The sequence below is a fragment of the Maniola jurtina genome, chromosome 2 (assembly GCF_905333055.1).
Source record: "Maniola jurtina chromosome 2, ilManJurt1.1, whole genome shotgun sequence".
Lineage (NCBI taxonomy): Eukaryota > Metazoa > Arthropoda > Insecta > Lepidoptera > Nymphalidae > Maniola > Maniola jurtina.
The window spans coordinates 12,639,569-12,654,827 of record NC_060030.1 but is presented as its reverse complement, the minus strand read 5'-3'; the positions used below and the strand labels follow the sequence as shown (position 1 = coordinate 12,654,827).

At 35.5% G+C, this 15,259-nt stretch overlaps 2 non-coding genes across 2 annotated transcripts; both read left to right on the top strand.

Annotated features, from left to right (window-relative positions):
- Positions 1-11,480: 11,480 nt before the first annotated feature.
- On the top strand, positions 11,481-11,554 carry Trnat-agu. The gene has a single exon. It is a non-coding gene; the product is annotated as a tRNA-Thr (tRNA).
- Positions 11,555-14,403: 2,849 nt separating this feature from the next.
- Positions 14,404-14,477, top strand: Trnat-agu. The gene has a single exon. It is a non-coding gene; the product is annotated as a tRNA-Thr (tRNA).
- The last annotated feature ends 782 nt before the right edge of the window (positions 14,478-15,259 follow it).

Genomic DNA, 15,259 nt, shown 5'->3' with positions numbered 1-15,259 from the left:
TGAAATTATTGTAATCAATAATAATCATGCACTTGAAATTGAGGAGCTTGCGTACAAAACGGTGTAACTTCACGAAATAAAACTTTTCAGGAGGAGCAAAATAGTGAATGAAAGTTATTGAAACTGTAATTGTACCGTTTTGACGAATAACGAGCTTTGGATTCATTTTAGAATAGTTTTAAGCCGTTTTGCTTGGAAATGAGCTTGTATGCAGTGATCGAAATCATGAACTTAAGACTCAGTTTTATAATTAAGAGTTCAGATATGCATTTTTAGTGGGCCAAAAATATTCAGAATTCGAATTAAACAAAAAAAAAGTTTTTTAATGAGAAGTGTAATTACGACTTTTTGTTCTTTTTGTTCGTCGGCTCCTCAATATGATTGTAAGTGGCCTTCCATATGACGATATTTTCGCGCGTTTACAGTGCGTTTTAGTTTCGTTTGACCCGTTACAAAATTGCGTCAAATTGTCGTCATGTGCAAAGGCTCTTTCTTATATAATGTAAAATAGAATAAATTAAACGATGTCGAAAAGTTAAAGGATTTGTCTGTTTGTCTATTGAGTTCTATTACATCCTCATTCATATAAAACTAATATTGATTTTAATTTGGTGATTTATGCTGAGTTTAAATTGTGCCAAAATGTGATTATTTTTATTTAGTAATAATCTTAAATCAAGGAAAAAAGGAAGTTTTTTTTTTTAATGGTTGTACCCGACTTTCAATTCAACTATTTTGAGTTTTTTTTTTTCTAGATTTTAATAAGTATTTAATATTTAGTTTTGAAATTAATGCACTATTATTACATTAATTTCAAAAAAAAAAAAAAAACTGGTTGTCTCAATTCATAATGAACGTAAAAATAAAAATTAAATAATTAATGATTATGAAAGTCGTGCATTTAGTGTGAAATGACGTTTAGTGTAACATTATCAATAGGTATTTTGTAAATTATTATTGAGGCAGTTATTATAATAAATGTAAATGTGTACATAAAATAAAGACGTGTCAATATACGAGTGAATATGGAAATTGGTTTTTAATTATTTTCCTTAAAAATACATACTTAATAAAAAAAAATATTTTTGCTTTTATCTAATAAAAGAGATCACTTCTAAACTAAAAAAGTCGCTGAATTCAGACAGCGCAAGACCGTGGCGTGTGGCCCCAACAAGAGACTTAGGCTCCACGCAAACGGACCACCGACCGCAATCCCCGGTGGCTGGCGACAAGCTGTTTATATGATTTTTAACACATTTTGTATGGAATCACCGCACACGTGTAGCGAGTGGCATCCACTCGCGACTCAGTGTCCGCGACATGTCACCAATGCCGGCCACTCGCTACGTACAGTAGGGAAAAGCTGCAAATTGTAGCGGGCACCGACAACCTTGATTTGTACGGTACCAAAGAACTTGGCGCGTGGCTGTAGTCGTACCGTGTACGACCCGTTTGCGCGTAGCGTTATGTGTTCAGCTGTAGATGTCTATCGGTTGAAAATGATGATGATGATGATTTGAGTTCTGTGGCAAAAACTGTGCTCAGTACTAAGTTGTAATAGGTATAATGGTTACCACACGCCTGAAACATTAAAAATTATAGCCTTGCGCTGAAAATTTCACTTCAAGTTTTGTATGGCGCGGTCGGCGTGATTACTACGAATGTTTAACGTACCTGACTCTAGTGCTTTGTATTTAGGTTAACGAGGCCAGAAGAGAAAAGGAAATGGTTGCGGTGCCACAGAAAATACACAAGTTTGAAACATTTGCTGGATAAAAATTTGAGCTTTTCATGAGAATGCGATTTGCGCTTAGGTATGTCGGCACAGATTTGCACTGCACATTCTTCTATGTAGGTATAAAATGTATGCTGTACCTATACCGTTTATAAAATATAATCTTGAAGAATTTTTGAAAACGTCGAATATTTTATATATCTAAAGCTTTTCATATTCCAATAACCCTTTTCTTAATGCGAATATTCAGAGGTATAAAGGGCAGCCGGGACATTTATTATGCAAACTTGAAGGGATGCTTACTAAAAGGGCGCGGTGAAAAGAAAATGAAGTGTCACCACTAAAGCCGAACAAATGTGGGCTGAAAATGGATGAACATAAAAGAAAATACTCGGCGGAACCACATTTTGCACTTGTATTGTAAGGTTTCAAAAGGTTATAATAATTTTTAAAAGGTTAAAATAATGTATTATTTATTTTTTCGTATACAAAGAGCAGCTCTGAAGGCTGCATCAATAGAAGTTTTCTCTTTCAAACCTCTCAAAGGTTTAATAACTGAAAGATATAATTTATCATAAAATAGCTTTTCAAAGGTCCCGTTGGAGGTTGAAATTATCTACTCAAAATCAAGTTTTTTTCTTAGTGGACCCCTGTGGTCATAGAAAGAAATGAACTTGCATGTAAAACAAGTTTTTAGATCCAGCAGCGGTTTGCGTTTTATGTTATAATGCTATATGCTTCTATTAATTATATTAAATATAGTTAATAGTAATTATAAATATTAGCAGTTGAAGGTACCTATGTATAACTTACTTCTTCGAGATTACTTTTCCTGAAATAACTTTAGTTTGTACTTATAAAAATAAATAAATTCAAGCCAAAGTGTAGGTATGTTTGAATTGAATTGACTCAATATTATATCTTATAGGTATTTGGTATATTAAACTTCATGCGTGCCTTGATTTGAGAGAATTGGAATACACAAGGTAGTTATAAGTATTATAGCCAAGTTGAGAACCTCATCCTTTTTTAAAGTCACTCAAAAATGAAAGCTACTTAATTAAATTCTTAGATCTAAAACTAAATCTATTTGCAGTTGTTAATGATGTTTGAAGAAAGCCCGAGGTGTTCGAGTGGCGTGATGGATCGCGCGGTCGCGGCAGGTGCACTCATCCATCATCCTTGCTTTAATCAATTTGCCCAGCCATCTATAAAACTGTACGAGATTTATTAATACTACTTGTCTAGCACTCCCACAGTCCCGTGGCTAAGCGGACCACTACAGTGTTAATTGCGAATGATGGATTGAGAACCACTGAGGATTATAAAATTGTACAAATGTGTGATTTTATTATGGCAAAGTACCTGAACAGCGATATTTTCGTTTATATAAGCATAACTTATACCAGACTGTGCTTATACGATGACTAGGCACATGATAAAAATCTCGAAATATGTACGTTTGGATTATTAATAAAGTATGATATTATATCGTCAAATATTTTTTTCTACTTTTTAGTCCACTTTAAGTCCAACATGGTACACTAGGTGTATTGGTTTTTTATTAATTAAATTAAATAATGATTTTATAAATTGTAGCTAAGCATTTTGTTATTCTGTAGCTCAAGCACAATCAGTGCGACAATCCTGCTTCCCACTTTTTATCGACAAAGCCTTGTAAAATAAACGAAAGAAATGTGTTGCACTGATTGTACTGAAGGGTTAAAAATGCTGTAGAAAAACACTAAAATCTCGTGTCTCGACCACAGATATGACCACATATAAGTACGCTAGATAAGAGGTAGCATGCAAAATGACAGTTATTTCGCATGCCGATTCAAAACGCCCACAGAGCGTACCGGGAACATCATCCATCGGATTATTTGTATCAAATGATCTTCGTGTTGGCACTGTTTGGACAAAGATCTCAGCACAAACATTTAGTACCTAGTACGCCTACATGACGCTACTAGAGCCCGTGGCTAACAAATATGAATAAAGATAAGAAACGACTGGTAACAGAAGGGCTGGCTTATTATTTGCACAATAATCACTGAAATCTACTAATATAGTGACCCGCTCACTGTTGCTTCGAGTATCAGTTTAAATGGTAATAACAATCAAGTTACTTCAAAAACAGATCGGCAATAGCAAGCCCAGCGCACTTGTATTAGTTAAAGGTCAGTGAGTCTCGACACATTTCTCCTCAAGACTGCTTCTTGTCAAGTTGACACACATTCGGATGTGGTCGCCGGTCGATATCTTGAACAGCTTCCTTCGCCTGTTTTGTGGGACGGGGCCTTAACGAGAAGCCTGACTCAGAAGTCAGAAGCTTTGTCGAGTAAAAGGAGCGTTGAAACTGGGACATTTTACTTTGAACGACTTGAAAATTGTACAGTTAAACATTTTTAATTTGACACACTTTTTAATTCACTTAGAATGAAAAGCCGTTGCAATTAACTTTTGTATGACGACAAAAACGACTAAGTTTTCAATTGGACGCTGAATTTAATTTTTTATACCTACCTGTATGTAGTTAGAGTATACTAATTTTCAAAAGATTTCCGGACATCATGATCAACTCATCGCCGGCTCACTACTGAGCACGGGTCTCCGAAGAAAGGTTCAGGCCAGTCCGCCGTGGCCAAGTGCAGATTGGCGGACTTACGTATCTTTGAGAACATTATGGAGAAACTCTCTGGCATGCACTTTTCCTTACGATATTTTCCTTCACCGTTACAGCAAGTAATATTTCAACTCCAAGGAATCAGAGGTGCGTCTCCGCGTTCAAACCCTCAAACTCCTGAATACGAGGACATAATAGAAAACAGTATTTTTTTAAATTTTGTCTGTCTGTCTGTTGCATGTTTCACGCTGAAACTATACTGAACGGATTTACACGCAACTCGGTACACTGAGCTAATGCTCCGGGGCAATATAAATAAGTATAGGATATTTTTATCCCGGTAAAAAAATATATTTGGATTCCAGCAATTGAAATGCAATTAAAAGCCCTACTTTATACAAGACAGCACTTTTCATAAGCCTAAAAAGTACAGAACGATTAAAATTTCTCCGAAATGGGACGAAAGATTAGGCGATATAAGCATAATATAGCATAATCCCTCAACATATTGCGCGGGTCTACCAAAACGTTTTTACCGTATCATGTAGCGAGCAGCCGTCATCCATCATCCGCGACGACAGATTATGCTACCTACCCTCCCTCGGCCGCGTCCGTTAAATATGAGATAATTTCACAAAAATCCTCCTTTTCCTCTCTTTATTGTTTTTACCCGACTACGGCGAAGTCAAAAGGAAGGGTTATGATTTTAGCACTCTATGTAGGATTGTATTTACGTGAGTTCCACTGTGGAATATAAACCAGTGCCGGAGGGTGTTTCAGTAATGGTTGGGTACGGATTGATTCGAAAACTCTGTGGTCAATGTTGAGTTATTAACCCACTCGGTGGCGTCATTCAGTTGAACACTGAGTACTATTCTGTACCAGAACTATCTACAGTTTAAAACTAGCAAGTATAAAAATAAAAATAGAGGAAGTTAACTCTAAAACAACTATTCGTGTGTATCTAGAATTATAGAGAATCCTGACGGAGTTTGTAGCTTTAATTTATGTGTACCCATAAAATAACTTAATAAGTGAAAAATCGCCTGAAAAACACCAGAAAAATATAGAATAACCTCTTAATTTTTCTGGTGTTTTTTGGTCCACCACGCTACGCCTCTGTTAAGACCGTTGAACTGTGTGATTTATAGTTAAAAACTGCGCTGAATAATTATTGCTGCTTTCTTCAAGCAAAGTTTTCATTTGCACTTTTATTAAAACATCGGAAAAGGAGAAATAACGAGGTGCTCGCTTAAAAATATTCTTTTGTAAGATCACAAAAGGTACGATTGAATGTTCATGTTTAAAAACTGGTAAGTTCTCTGTTATACCTACTTAGAATGTAGTTTTAGTTTACAAGCACTTAAATTTATTGGCAGAATTTGCGCGTTGCCAAAAAAGCTCAGCAACTTATAACTTTATGAGCTAAAACGCATCATGAGCGTTGGTGAGCTTTTGCTGCGTTGAGTTTTCTCTGATGTAGAAATAAATAGAAGTAGTATAGTGAGTACCAAATTCTTCTATAGCTCCTGAGTTCACATAAAAACCCAATTTGGAAAGTAAGATTAGCATTCTGCTTTCCGGATGGGTGGTAGTCTTGACAAGTCATAACCACCTTTAAAATGGATCTGCATGAAATTTTTATGTACAGGCTTTTCTATCACAAAACATGTAGGTAACTTTCGATAAGAGAGGCATATTTGCGCCGCTTACCTGTGTCAGGCATTTCTCATTCAAAGATTTAACTTAATTAATTAATTCCAGCTTCCAAGGCAATCTCTGCAATGAGATTGGTGGCAGTTTAATTCCAATTCATTTGTTTTGTTAGACACTGCGGCAGTGGCCGGGTAGCCGATATGGAGCAGTATCCCCTCGGGGTAACATGAGCCCCATAATATAACAACTCCCGGGATTTCCTTCGACTTTCCATTAATTCTAGAATATCGAGATTAAAATGCGATTGGAGTGTGCGATACGGAGGTGACTTTTAATGGAACACATGTTTAAAAAAAAGAAAGGAAGGTATTATAATTGTATTTGGTCTTTTTCTTGATAATATAGGTCTTATTAATATTAAAATAGTCATCCTAATAAGACCCAATGATTTTTATTCAGACGTTTCTGGCGAGTTGAATGAGGTCTTTTGAGCAAGGAGATACATTTTTTTAAATTCAAAATGATCCGGATTTGTCTTTGGTTAATCGTAAAAAGTAATAAGTAGGTATGTGGAAAATAGAAAATCAGTGCGACAACGCTACCTCACGGCATTTTCAGCGGCCAGAGATGTGTCATTTTTAAGGTTGCCATTTGCCAGGCTCTAAAAAACGAAAGCTAGACTCGGGACTTTATTTATTAAAGTAGGACATAACTGTTTTATATAAAAATATAAAATTTGAATTTTTACGAGTAGATATAAACCTAGAGCTTTGTAAAAACCCATTCAACATTTTTACCATTAGCACTTATGTCTTGTTAACTAAATCTACGATTTTTATCACAATTCTGTTTCCTAACTAAACCTAGGGGTCTAATCTAAATCTGCTACAAATACATAAGATCTGGGACGTTATCTCAAATCACCTACAATGTGCATCCGACGTATAACAAAGCCATCGAAATCCACCAAAATTCTCATTTTATCTCACCCCCGGCATGCCGTATCTCCCTACAAAGAATCCGATCAGTAATTACTGCACTACCCCACTTCAATGGAGGACATAACTAAAACTTCATTCAATGACCACTATATGAATTTTCTCGTTTTCCCTAAATTTCAACGTAAACGGGCTATAAAAATTGCATATTGTTGCCAAATATAGTTAAAACCCAACCAATCAAAAATATTAACGCATTGATTTGTGAATTGCACTGCAATTCGTGAAGGACGTCTACTTATTTGCTGATTATAAAATAGCATGCGTACCTATGGATTGGGAAAAATCTAGGCTACGTCGCGTCGTTTGGAAATGCCTTTACACTCATAGCCCCGTAACCTGTAATTTATCTAGTTCATGAGCTACGTACAAAATTGCTAGAGTAAAGAGCGTATGTGCCTGCAATAAATTGCCCAAATAGCAGCTCGTTTATGAGCGCCTTTTATTAACGAACTAGCTGATGCCCGCAGCTTCGCCCGCGTGGATTGGTCAGATCCCCTGCAGCATCAGGATTGAGGAGTTGGACTCCAAATTTTTTATGAAACAATGTCGCAAATTTCCTCTATCGATTAAAAAAGAAATGACGCAAATCGGTTCTGAAATCTCGGAGATTTCGGTGTACATAGGTAGAAAAACACAACTCCCTTTTTGAAAGTCGGTTAAAAAAGTAGCCTATGTTACTCCCTGATCAATTCTCTACTTGTCTGTGAAAATCCCGTCAAAATCGGTTCAGCCGTTCCCAAGATTAGCCTTTTCAAACAGACAGACAGACAGACAGACAAAATTTTTAAAAACGTGTGATTCAGTTATAGTATCGTTCAAATAACCATATGACCTTAATATGCGGTAGTTATTTCGAAATTACAGACAGACACTCCAATTTTATTTATTAGTATAGATAATTGCAAGAGCATCGCTTATCGCGATCGCGAAATGTGCGAAGTCAAGAAACTAATGGGTCTAATCAATAACAATACAAAAATGGAGGCAGTAATTGAGGTCATTTACAAGTTTAATTTTCAGGACCCTCGGTTGTAGTTTCAACTCCCTGCCACCCCAGTCTGCAGTTGGAAGGAGAAACTGCGTGTCGACTCGATAAAATTCTACCTTTATTATACCCATGTACCTATAATTATAAGGAAAATATATATATTATAGGAAGAATTACAAAGACAATCATCATCATAATTCAAAAAACGCGCTTGAACCTGCCTGAAAGTAACAAAATACAAAAGGCATTTCTCAAATATTATATTATATTACAAGTGTAAATTAAAAATTTTCAACACCCCCGACCAGTGAAGGTTACAGTAACTAGAAAAGAGCTGATAACTTTCAAACGGCTGAACCGATTTGCTTGGACTAACTAACTTGGAATAATTAACCTTGTAATTAACTTGGACTTAGATCCAATAGTATCTGAGTTTTCCAAAACATCATTTTCAAATAAATAATAATGTATATCTAGGCAACGTCCATCTTGACAGCTTGACATTTGTCAATTGACATAATATTAAGAACCTAACGGTTATCTAACCTTCTTTTCTACAAGAAAGCTAGAAAAGAGCTGATAACTCTTAAACGGCTGAACCAATTTTTTGGGATTATAGCTAAGAACACTCTCGATCAAGCCACCTTTCAAACAAAAAAAAACTAAATTAAAATCGGTTCATTGGTTTAGGCGCTACGATGCCACAGACAGATACACAGATACACAGATACACACGTCAAACTTATAACACCCCTCTTTTTGGGTCGGGGGTTAATAATAAAGCCTATTTCAGTCTCAAAATTCAGATCCATTGTTCGAGCATCATTAAACAGAAACCATAATTCGTATATGCAATAATTGTGCGGTCGTACATAACCCTGTATTTACGAGTAACAACCGATATTACCTATAGAGCGCGCAATAATTAATTTTTCCAATTAACACAAAGCCGTAGCTGTATAATGAAATGGATGGTAAAGTAAAACGGGGAAATTGATCACCCATTAATGTTATTTGTTGTAGATTAAAATGCTAGGGCTATGGGTTTAATGCTGGTCGCATAGTACACGCCGAGCCGTATCAGCCGCACTTGTGGAGTTCCGTTGATACATAACAGCCACTAAAGAAAAATATAACACTAAAGTTGAAACCTATAGAGAGCGCACTTTGACTTTGCTTTGACTTAAGTTTCAGTTAAAATGAGCCAGTGATACAACTGTCTCGTTTTAACAGTGTCTTAAGTCTGAGCAGTTTCTCAAATTTCACGCGCTACAGGTACATTCGTTTGACGGCTATACAGAAGTACTTGTAAAATTTTATTTAAATAATAACAACTAATAAACTTTGACTGACGAACAAATTGTACCTTTTGACACATTTTCTATACAAAAACTTGGCTTTTAAAAAAATAGCCTAAATATAAAATACGTTCGGCGCAAGTAACTCTAATGTGCTGTCACTATAACGTCGCACTTTACCGCTAATTTCTCTTCATAATTAATTGCACACACAAGCAAAAAAAGGGTCAGCCCTTTTCAGAACATTTTTTTATGGATTTGGACACGTTTAATGTATTTTTTATGCTTTACTGTGCTTTTTATGACCTTACCGGGAATAAGAACAATTAATAGGTCACCTGAATATTATGGTGAACATGCCAACAATATTAACAGGGCTCTCTCCGTCACTCGTTTCATACAATCGTAGTTCCAATTTCATTTGAATATTAAGCAACCAAAGTCCATGAAATTTTGCAGACATATTCTAGAAACTAATATCTGTGTCTGTGTTGTTTTAGATTTTTCTAAAAATATGTAGTTTTAAAATTATAGGGGCTCAAAGATTTGTATGAAAATTTTTAAGACCGCGTAACTTTGAAACCGAATATTTTAACAGAAATCTGGAAAACCACAGACATATATATTAGTTTCTAGAATATGTCTGCATTTCATGGACTTTGGTTGCTTGATATTCAAATGAAATTGGAACTACGATTGTATGAAACGAGTGACGGGGAGAGCCCTCTTAGATTAATCCAAAACGGAGTAGTGTCTAATAATTATCATGTTTGTCTGTTTGTAAAGAAAATTATAGAAAAGACCTTTCAAATGCTTAAGTAATAGATGAATTCAATATAAATAACGTAAAAATCACACTTGCGAAGATTTTGGTTCACATCAGTCATAGTCGGGTCACCCCATTTTTTTCTCCCGTGCTAAAAACGGTTGGGCTTATCCCATGCACAGAGTAAAGTTTATCTAACACATACCTTAGACATAAATATTTCTAACAATGTTTAGCATAGTTAGAACATAACGGCAATGAAATCTTCCAAAGATACTTAGGTAATATTTTTAAAAACTGTTAAGGAATACAAGGAACCAAAAGCTTTTTGCTATAATCCGCTAAACCAGACAAATCTGTATGGACTTCCGCAAAGTAACGCCTGCTTCTATACAACTGTTAAGGAACTTAAAATTAAAAATCTTAAGTACATAAATAATACATTTATAAGTAGCTGACGCCCGCGACTTCGTTTGCATGGATTTAGGTTTTTTTTAGGCCTTTGATTTTCCGGGATAAAAAGTAGCCTATGTCACACTCCAGGTTTTCAACTATACGCATGCAAAAAATCACGTTAATCCGTTGCTCCGTTGCGAAGTGATTGAAGAACAAACCAACAAATAAACACACATTTACATTTATATAATATTAGTAGTGAATAGTGATGTTCAATTAAAATATATTACCTATTAGTAAAGAATGATAATTCTTTGAAATGCACATATTACCTGCTTAATATTTTGATGGGTACTTGTATTGTACATAATATAGAGTAGGTACGTCTTGCTCTTAGGTATAAGCGAAATAAATCAGCAAGAGATTTTATTTGTATTCTAAGCTTACACTTTAAAAAATTATTAGCTTATGCACAACCTATTCACTTAACTAATTTATTGGGAAATATTATAATAAAATTAATATTGGCTTTCTCTGAGTTTTAATTGCTCTATATTTTATGGGAATACATCAAATGATCGGGCATTGAAAATGGCATACTCAAATATTGGCCATACGAGCAATAAAACCTTTTATCTATGACTAGGTTATGGGCAACATAAAAAGATATTCGAGAATATTAACGTCGCGATTATGGCGATATTCTGCTTTGAATCAGACAGACAGACCTTATTCATGGATAAGATTTTGTCATATATAAACGACCAGCAACGATCGGTTTGGCAAAAATAATAATTAATAGTAGGTACAGAAGACTACTTACTTACATATATTTTGATGATTTAACACTGACGTTCAGTTCCAGGCAAAGACATGGTTCCAGGCTATCAGAATTCGGAGTAGGTTAGTAAACCTACTCTGATTCTGGTGGACCAAATCTGACCAAATCGATCCGATTTTAATATTTTTTTGCATGTTTAAAATTAAATCCACTATTTCGCGGCGCAGTGACATGGCGCCGTGGCTTAGTTGGTTAAAGCGCCTGTCTAGTAAACAGGAGATCGCGAGTTCGAATCTCGCCGGGGCCTATAGTTGGAAATTCAAAAATTTTTTTAAATTTGTTTTTCGTAGTTTTCATTTTTTTTTTCTTTAAAATTATAAACATACATGTCTGAAGCCGACTGCAGGCAACAGCAGCTGATGACATGCCATCGCATGACACTACTGGTTAGTGGTTATTACGTACTTCAAGAAGGTATTTCATGGAATAATTTAGTATTTATATAATTACCTTAGGATCCCTAATTCCCTATGGTTTGAAGTCCGCGATGTACTAAAGTTAGTGCTTCCATATTATTATGTCGATGGGGTCGATGGTAGGTAATAGTAGCGCAGAAGCTTAATAAATAAAAAATAAATAATTAGACTTTTATTAGAGGCATAAGTCGCATAACCTATAATTATGTGTTAGTACGGAATTAATCATTTATCACTTGTTTACTAACAATCTGAACATATATAGTATTCGAAAATGCACCTCCAGAGAGGATTGTCCTGCTTAAAGGCCCATAGTCGATGGTCCTACAAAATAAAGTAAGTAAGCATCAAATTGTGGTATTACACCTAGCACATTTCACGTGAGCATAGCTACAAATCCCCAGTGCGACCGCAGCTTTACCCGTAATCCACAATGCACGGGAGATTTTAGCGGAATTCCAACCGATTCCCGTGGAACCCGGATTAGATTAAACGCAGAGTAGAGTGCACGATCGCGGTCCCCGACAGACAATTTGTATTCGATACAATGTATGTGGAATGTCTACTATACATGTTCATCATCTCTCTCTGTATCGTATTCGTCGCTGAGGGTCGTTATCTCTTCCATTAATCAATAGTGATAGAAGTTTTCTTAGAATGATGATGCGGTGGGTTCCCAGATCAAACTAGGTCACGCGTTCCTCAAAGATCTAAAACAATTTAATACAAAACTAGGTTTAAAGTTAGTTGCGGTAGAAAATAGAGATAGAGAAAAGTGAAAATGTTCCAAACCGTAACTAATTAATCTCTAGTTTAGTTATCACTAAGCTTCTGTTTATAGTTCAATAATAGGTATCGAGTCGTTTTCACCAGTATAAACAAAACCAAATTAATTAATCACTCTGTCCCTCACAATAACGCAGCCCTTGTTTTCATCGCAAACCATGCTAAATTAGCTTTCTTCAGGCAAATAGCCGTGAAGGATACACCGGAAGGTTAGCTTTGCTTAGGGGCAATGCACACTTGTCTGATCTATTACGCTTAGCCACAGGACAGGTTGAATTGCGATTCAATTTGTTACTAGCTGATGCCCGCTACTTCATCCGCTTGGATTTAGGTTTTTAAAAATCCCGTGGAAACTCTTTGATTTTCCGAGATTGAAAGTACCCTTATTCGATCCTCGGATATGATCCGAATCCACCATCTAAAAAACCTAAATCGACGCGCTCAAAGTCGTTGGATAATCTAGTAGTAATAAAAAATTGTAAAACAAATCTGAAGTTAGTAATGACAAACGCCGATAAATGTGTTCAGTCCCTCGGGAAGCATTCGCAAAGTTAGCAGGCAAGGGTTAAAACGTGAATATTAAACAGGGACCGCTTATCGGCAGTGATGAGAATCCAAATTAAACGTAATTTGTGGTTTTTAGCTTTTCGACCGAAAATTGTTTGATGACATATACTTTATATGTAGTTATAAGTATAAATATTTGTAATAATGTTTACCATAGTTAGGACATAACGGCAATGAAATCCTCCAAAGATACTAAGGTAATATTTTTAATAACTGTTAAGGAATACAAGGAACCAAAAGCTTTTTGCTATAATCCGCTAAACCAGACAAATCTGTATGGACTTCCGCAAAGTAACGCTTGCTTCTATACAACTGTTAGGGAACTTAAAATTAAAAATCTTAAGTACAGAAATAATACATTATAAGTAGCACTAATGCCCGCGACTTCGTTTGCATGGATTTAGGTTTTTTTAAGCCTTTGATTTTCCGGGATAAAAAGTAGCCTATGTCACTCTCCAGGTTTTCAACTATACGCATGCAAAAAATCACGTCAATCCGTTGCTCCGTTGCGAAGTGATTGAAGAACAAACCAACAAATAAACACACATTTACATTTATATAATATTAGTAGTGAATAGTGATGTTCAATTAAAATATATTACCTATTGGTAAAGAATGATAATTCTTTGAAATGCACATATTACCTGCTTAATATTTTGATGGGTACTTGTATTGTACATAATATAGAGTAGGTACGTCTTGCTCTTAGATATAAGCGAAATAAATCAGCAAGAGATTTTATTTGTATTCTAAGCTTACACTTAAAAAAATTATTAGCTTATGCACAACCTATTCACTTAACTAATTTATTGGGAAATATTATAATAAAATTAATATTGGCTTTCTCTGAGTTTTAAATGCTCTATATTTTATGGGAATACATCAAATGATCGGGCATTGAAAATGGCATACTCAAATATTGGCCATACGAGTAATAAAAACCTTTTATCTATGACTAGGTTATGGGCAACATAAAAAGATATTCGAGAATATTAACGTCGCGATTATGGCGATATTCTGCTTTGAATCAGACAGACAGACCTTATTCATGGATAAGATTTTGTCATATATAAACGACCAGCAACGATCGGTTTGGCAAAAATAATAATTAATAGTAGGTACAGAAGACTACTTACTTACATATATTTTGATGATTTAACACTGACGTTCAGTTCCAGGCAAAGACATGGTTCCAGGCTATCAGAATTCGGAGTAGGTTAGTAAACCTACTCTGATTCTGGTGGACCAAATCTGACCAAATCGATCCGATTTTAATATTTTTTTGCATGTTTAAAATTAAATCCACTATTTCGCGGCGCAGTGACATGGCGCCGTGGCTTAGTTGGTTAAAGCGCCTGTCTAGTAAACAGGAGATCGCGAGTTCGAATCTCGCCGGGGCCTATAGTTGGAAATTCAAAAATTTTTTTAAATTTGTTTTTCGTAGTTTTCATTTTTTTTTTCTTTAAAATTATAAACATACATGTCTGAAGCCGACTGCAGGCAACAGCAGCTGATGACATGCCATCGCATGACACTACTGGTTAGTGGTTATTACGTACTTCAAGAAGGTATTTCATGGAATAATTTAGTATTTATATAATTACCTTAGGATCCCTAATTCCCTATGGTTTGAAGTCCGCGATGTACTAAAGTTAGTGCTTCCATATTATTATGTCGATGGGGTCGATGGTAGGTAATAGTAGCGCAGAAGCTTAATAAATAAAAAATAAATAATTAGACTTTTATTAGAGGCATAAGTCGCATAACCTATAATTATGTGTTAGTACGGAATTAATCATTTATCACTTGTTTACTAACAATCTGAACATATTATATAGTATTCGAAAATGCACCTCCAGAGAGGATTGTCCTGCTTAAAGGCCCATAGTCGATGGTCCTACAAAATAAAGTAAGTAAGCATCAAATTGTGGTATTACACCTAGCACATTTCACGTGAGCATAGCTACAAATCCCCAGTGCGACCGCAGCTTTACCCGTAATCCACAATGCACGGGAGATTTTAGCGGAATTCCAACCGATTCCCGTGGAACCCGGATTAGATTAAACGCAGAGTAGAGTGCACGATCGCGGTCCCCGACAGACAATTTGTATTCGATACAATGTATGTGGAATGTCTACTATACATGTTCATCATCTCTCTCTGTATCGTATTCGTCGCTGAG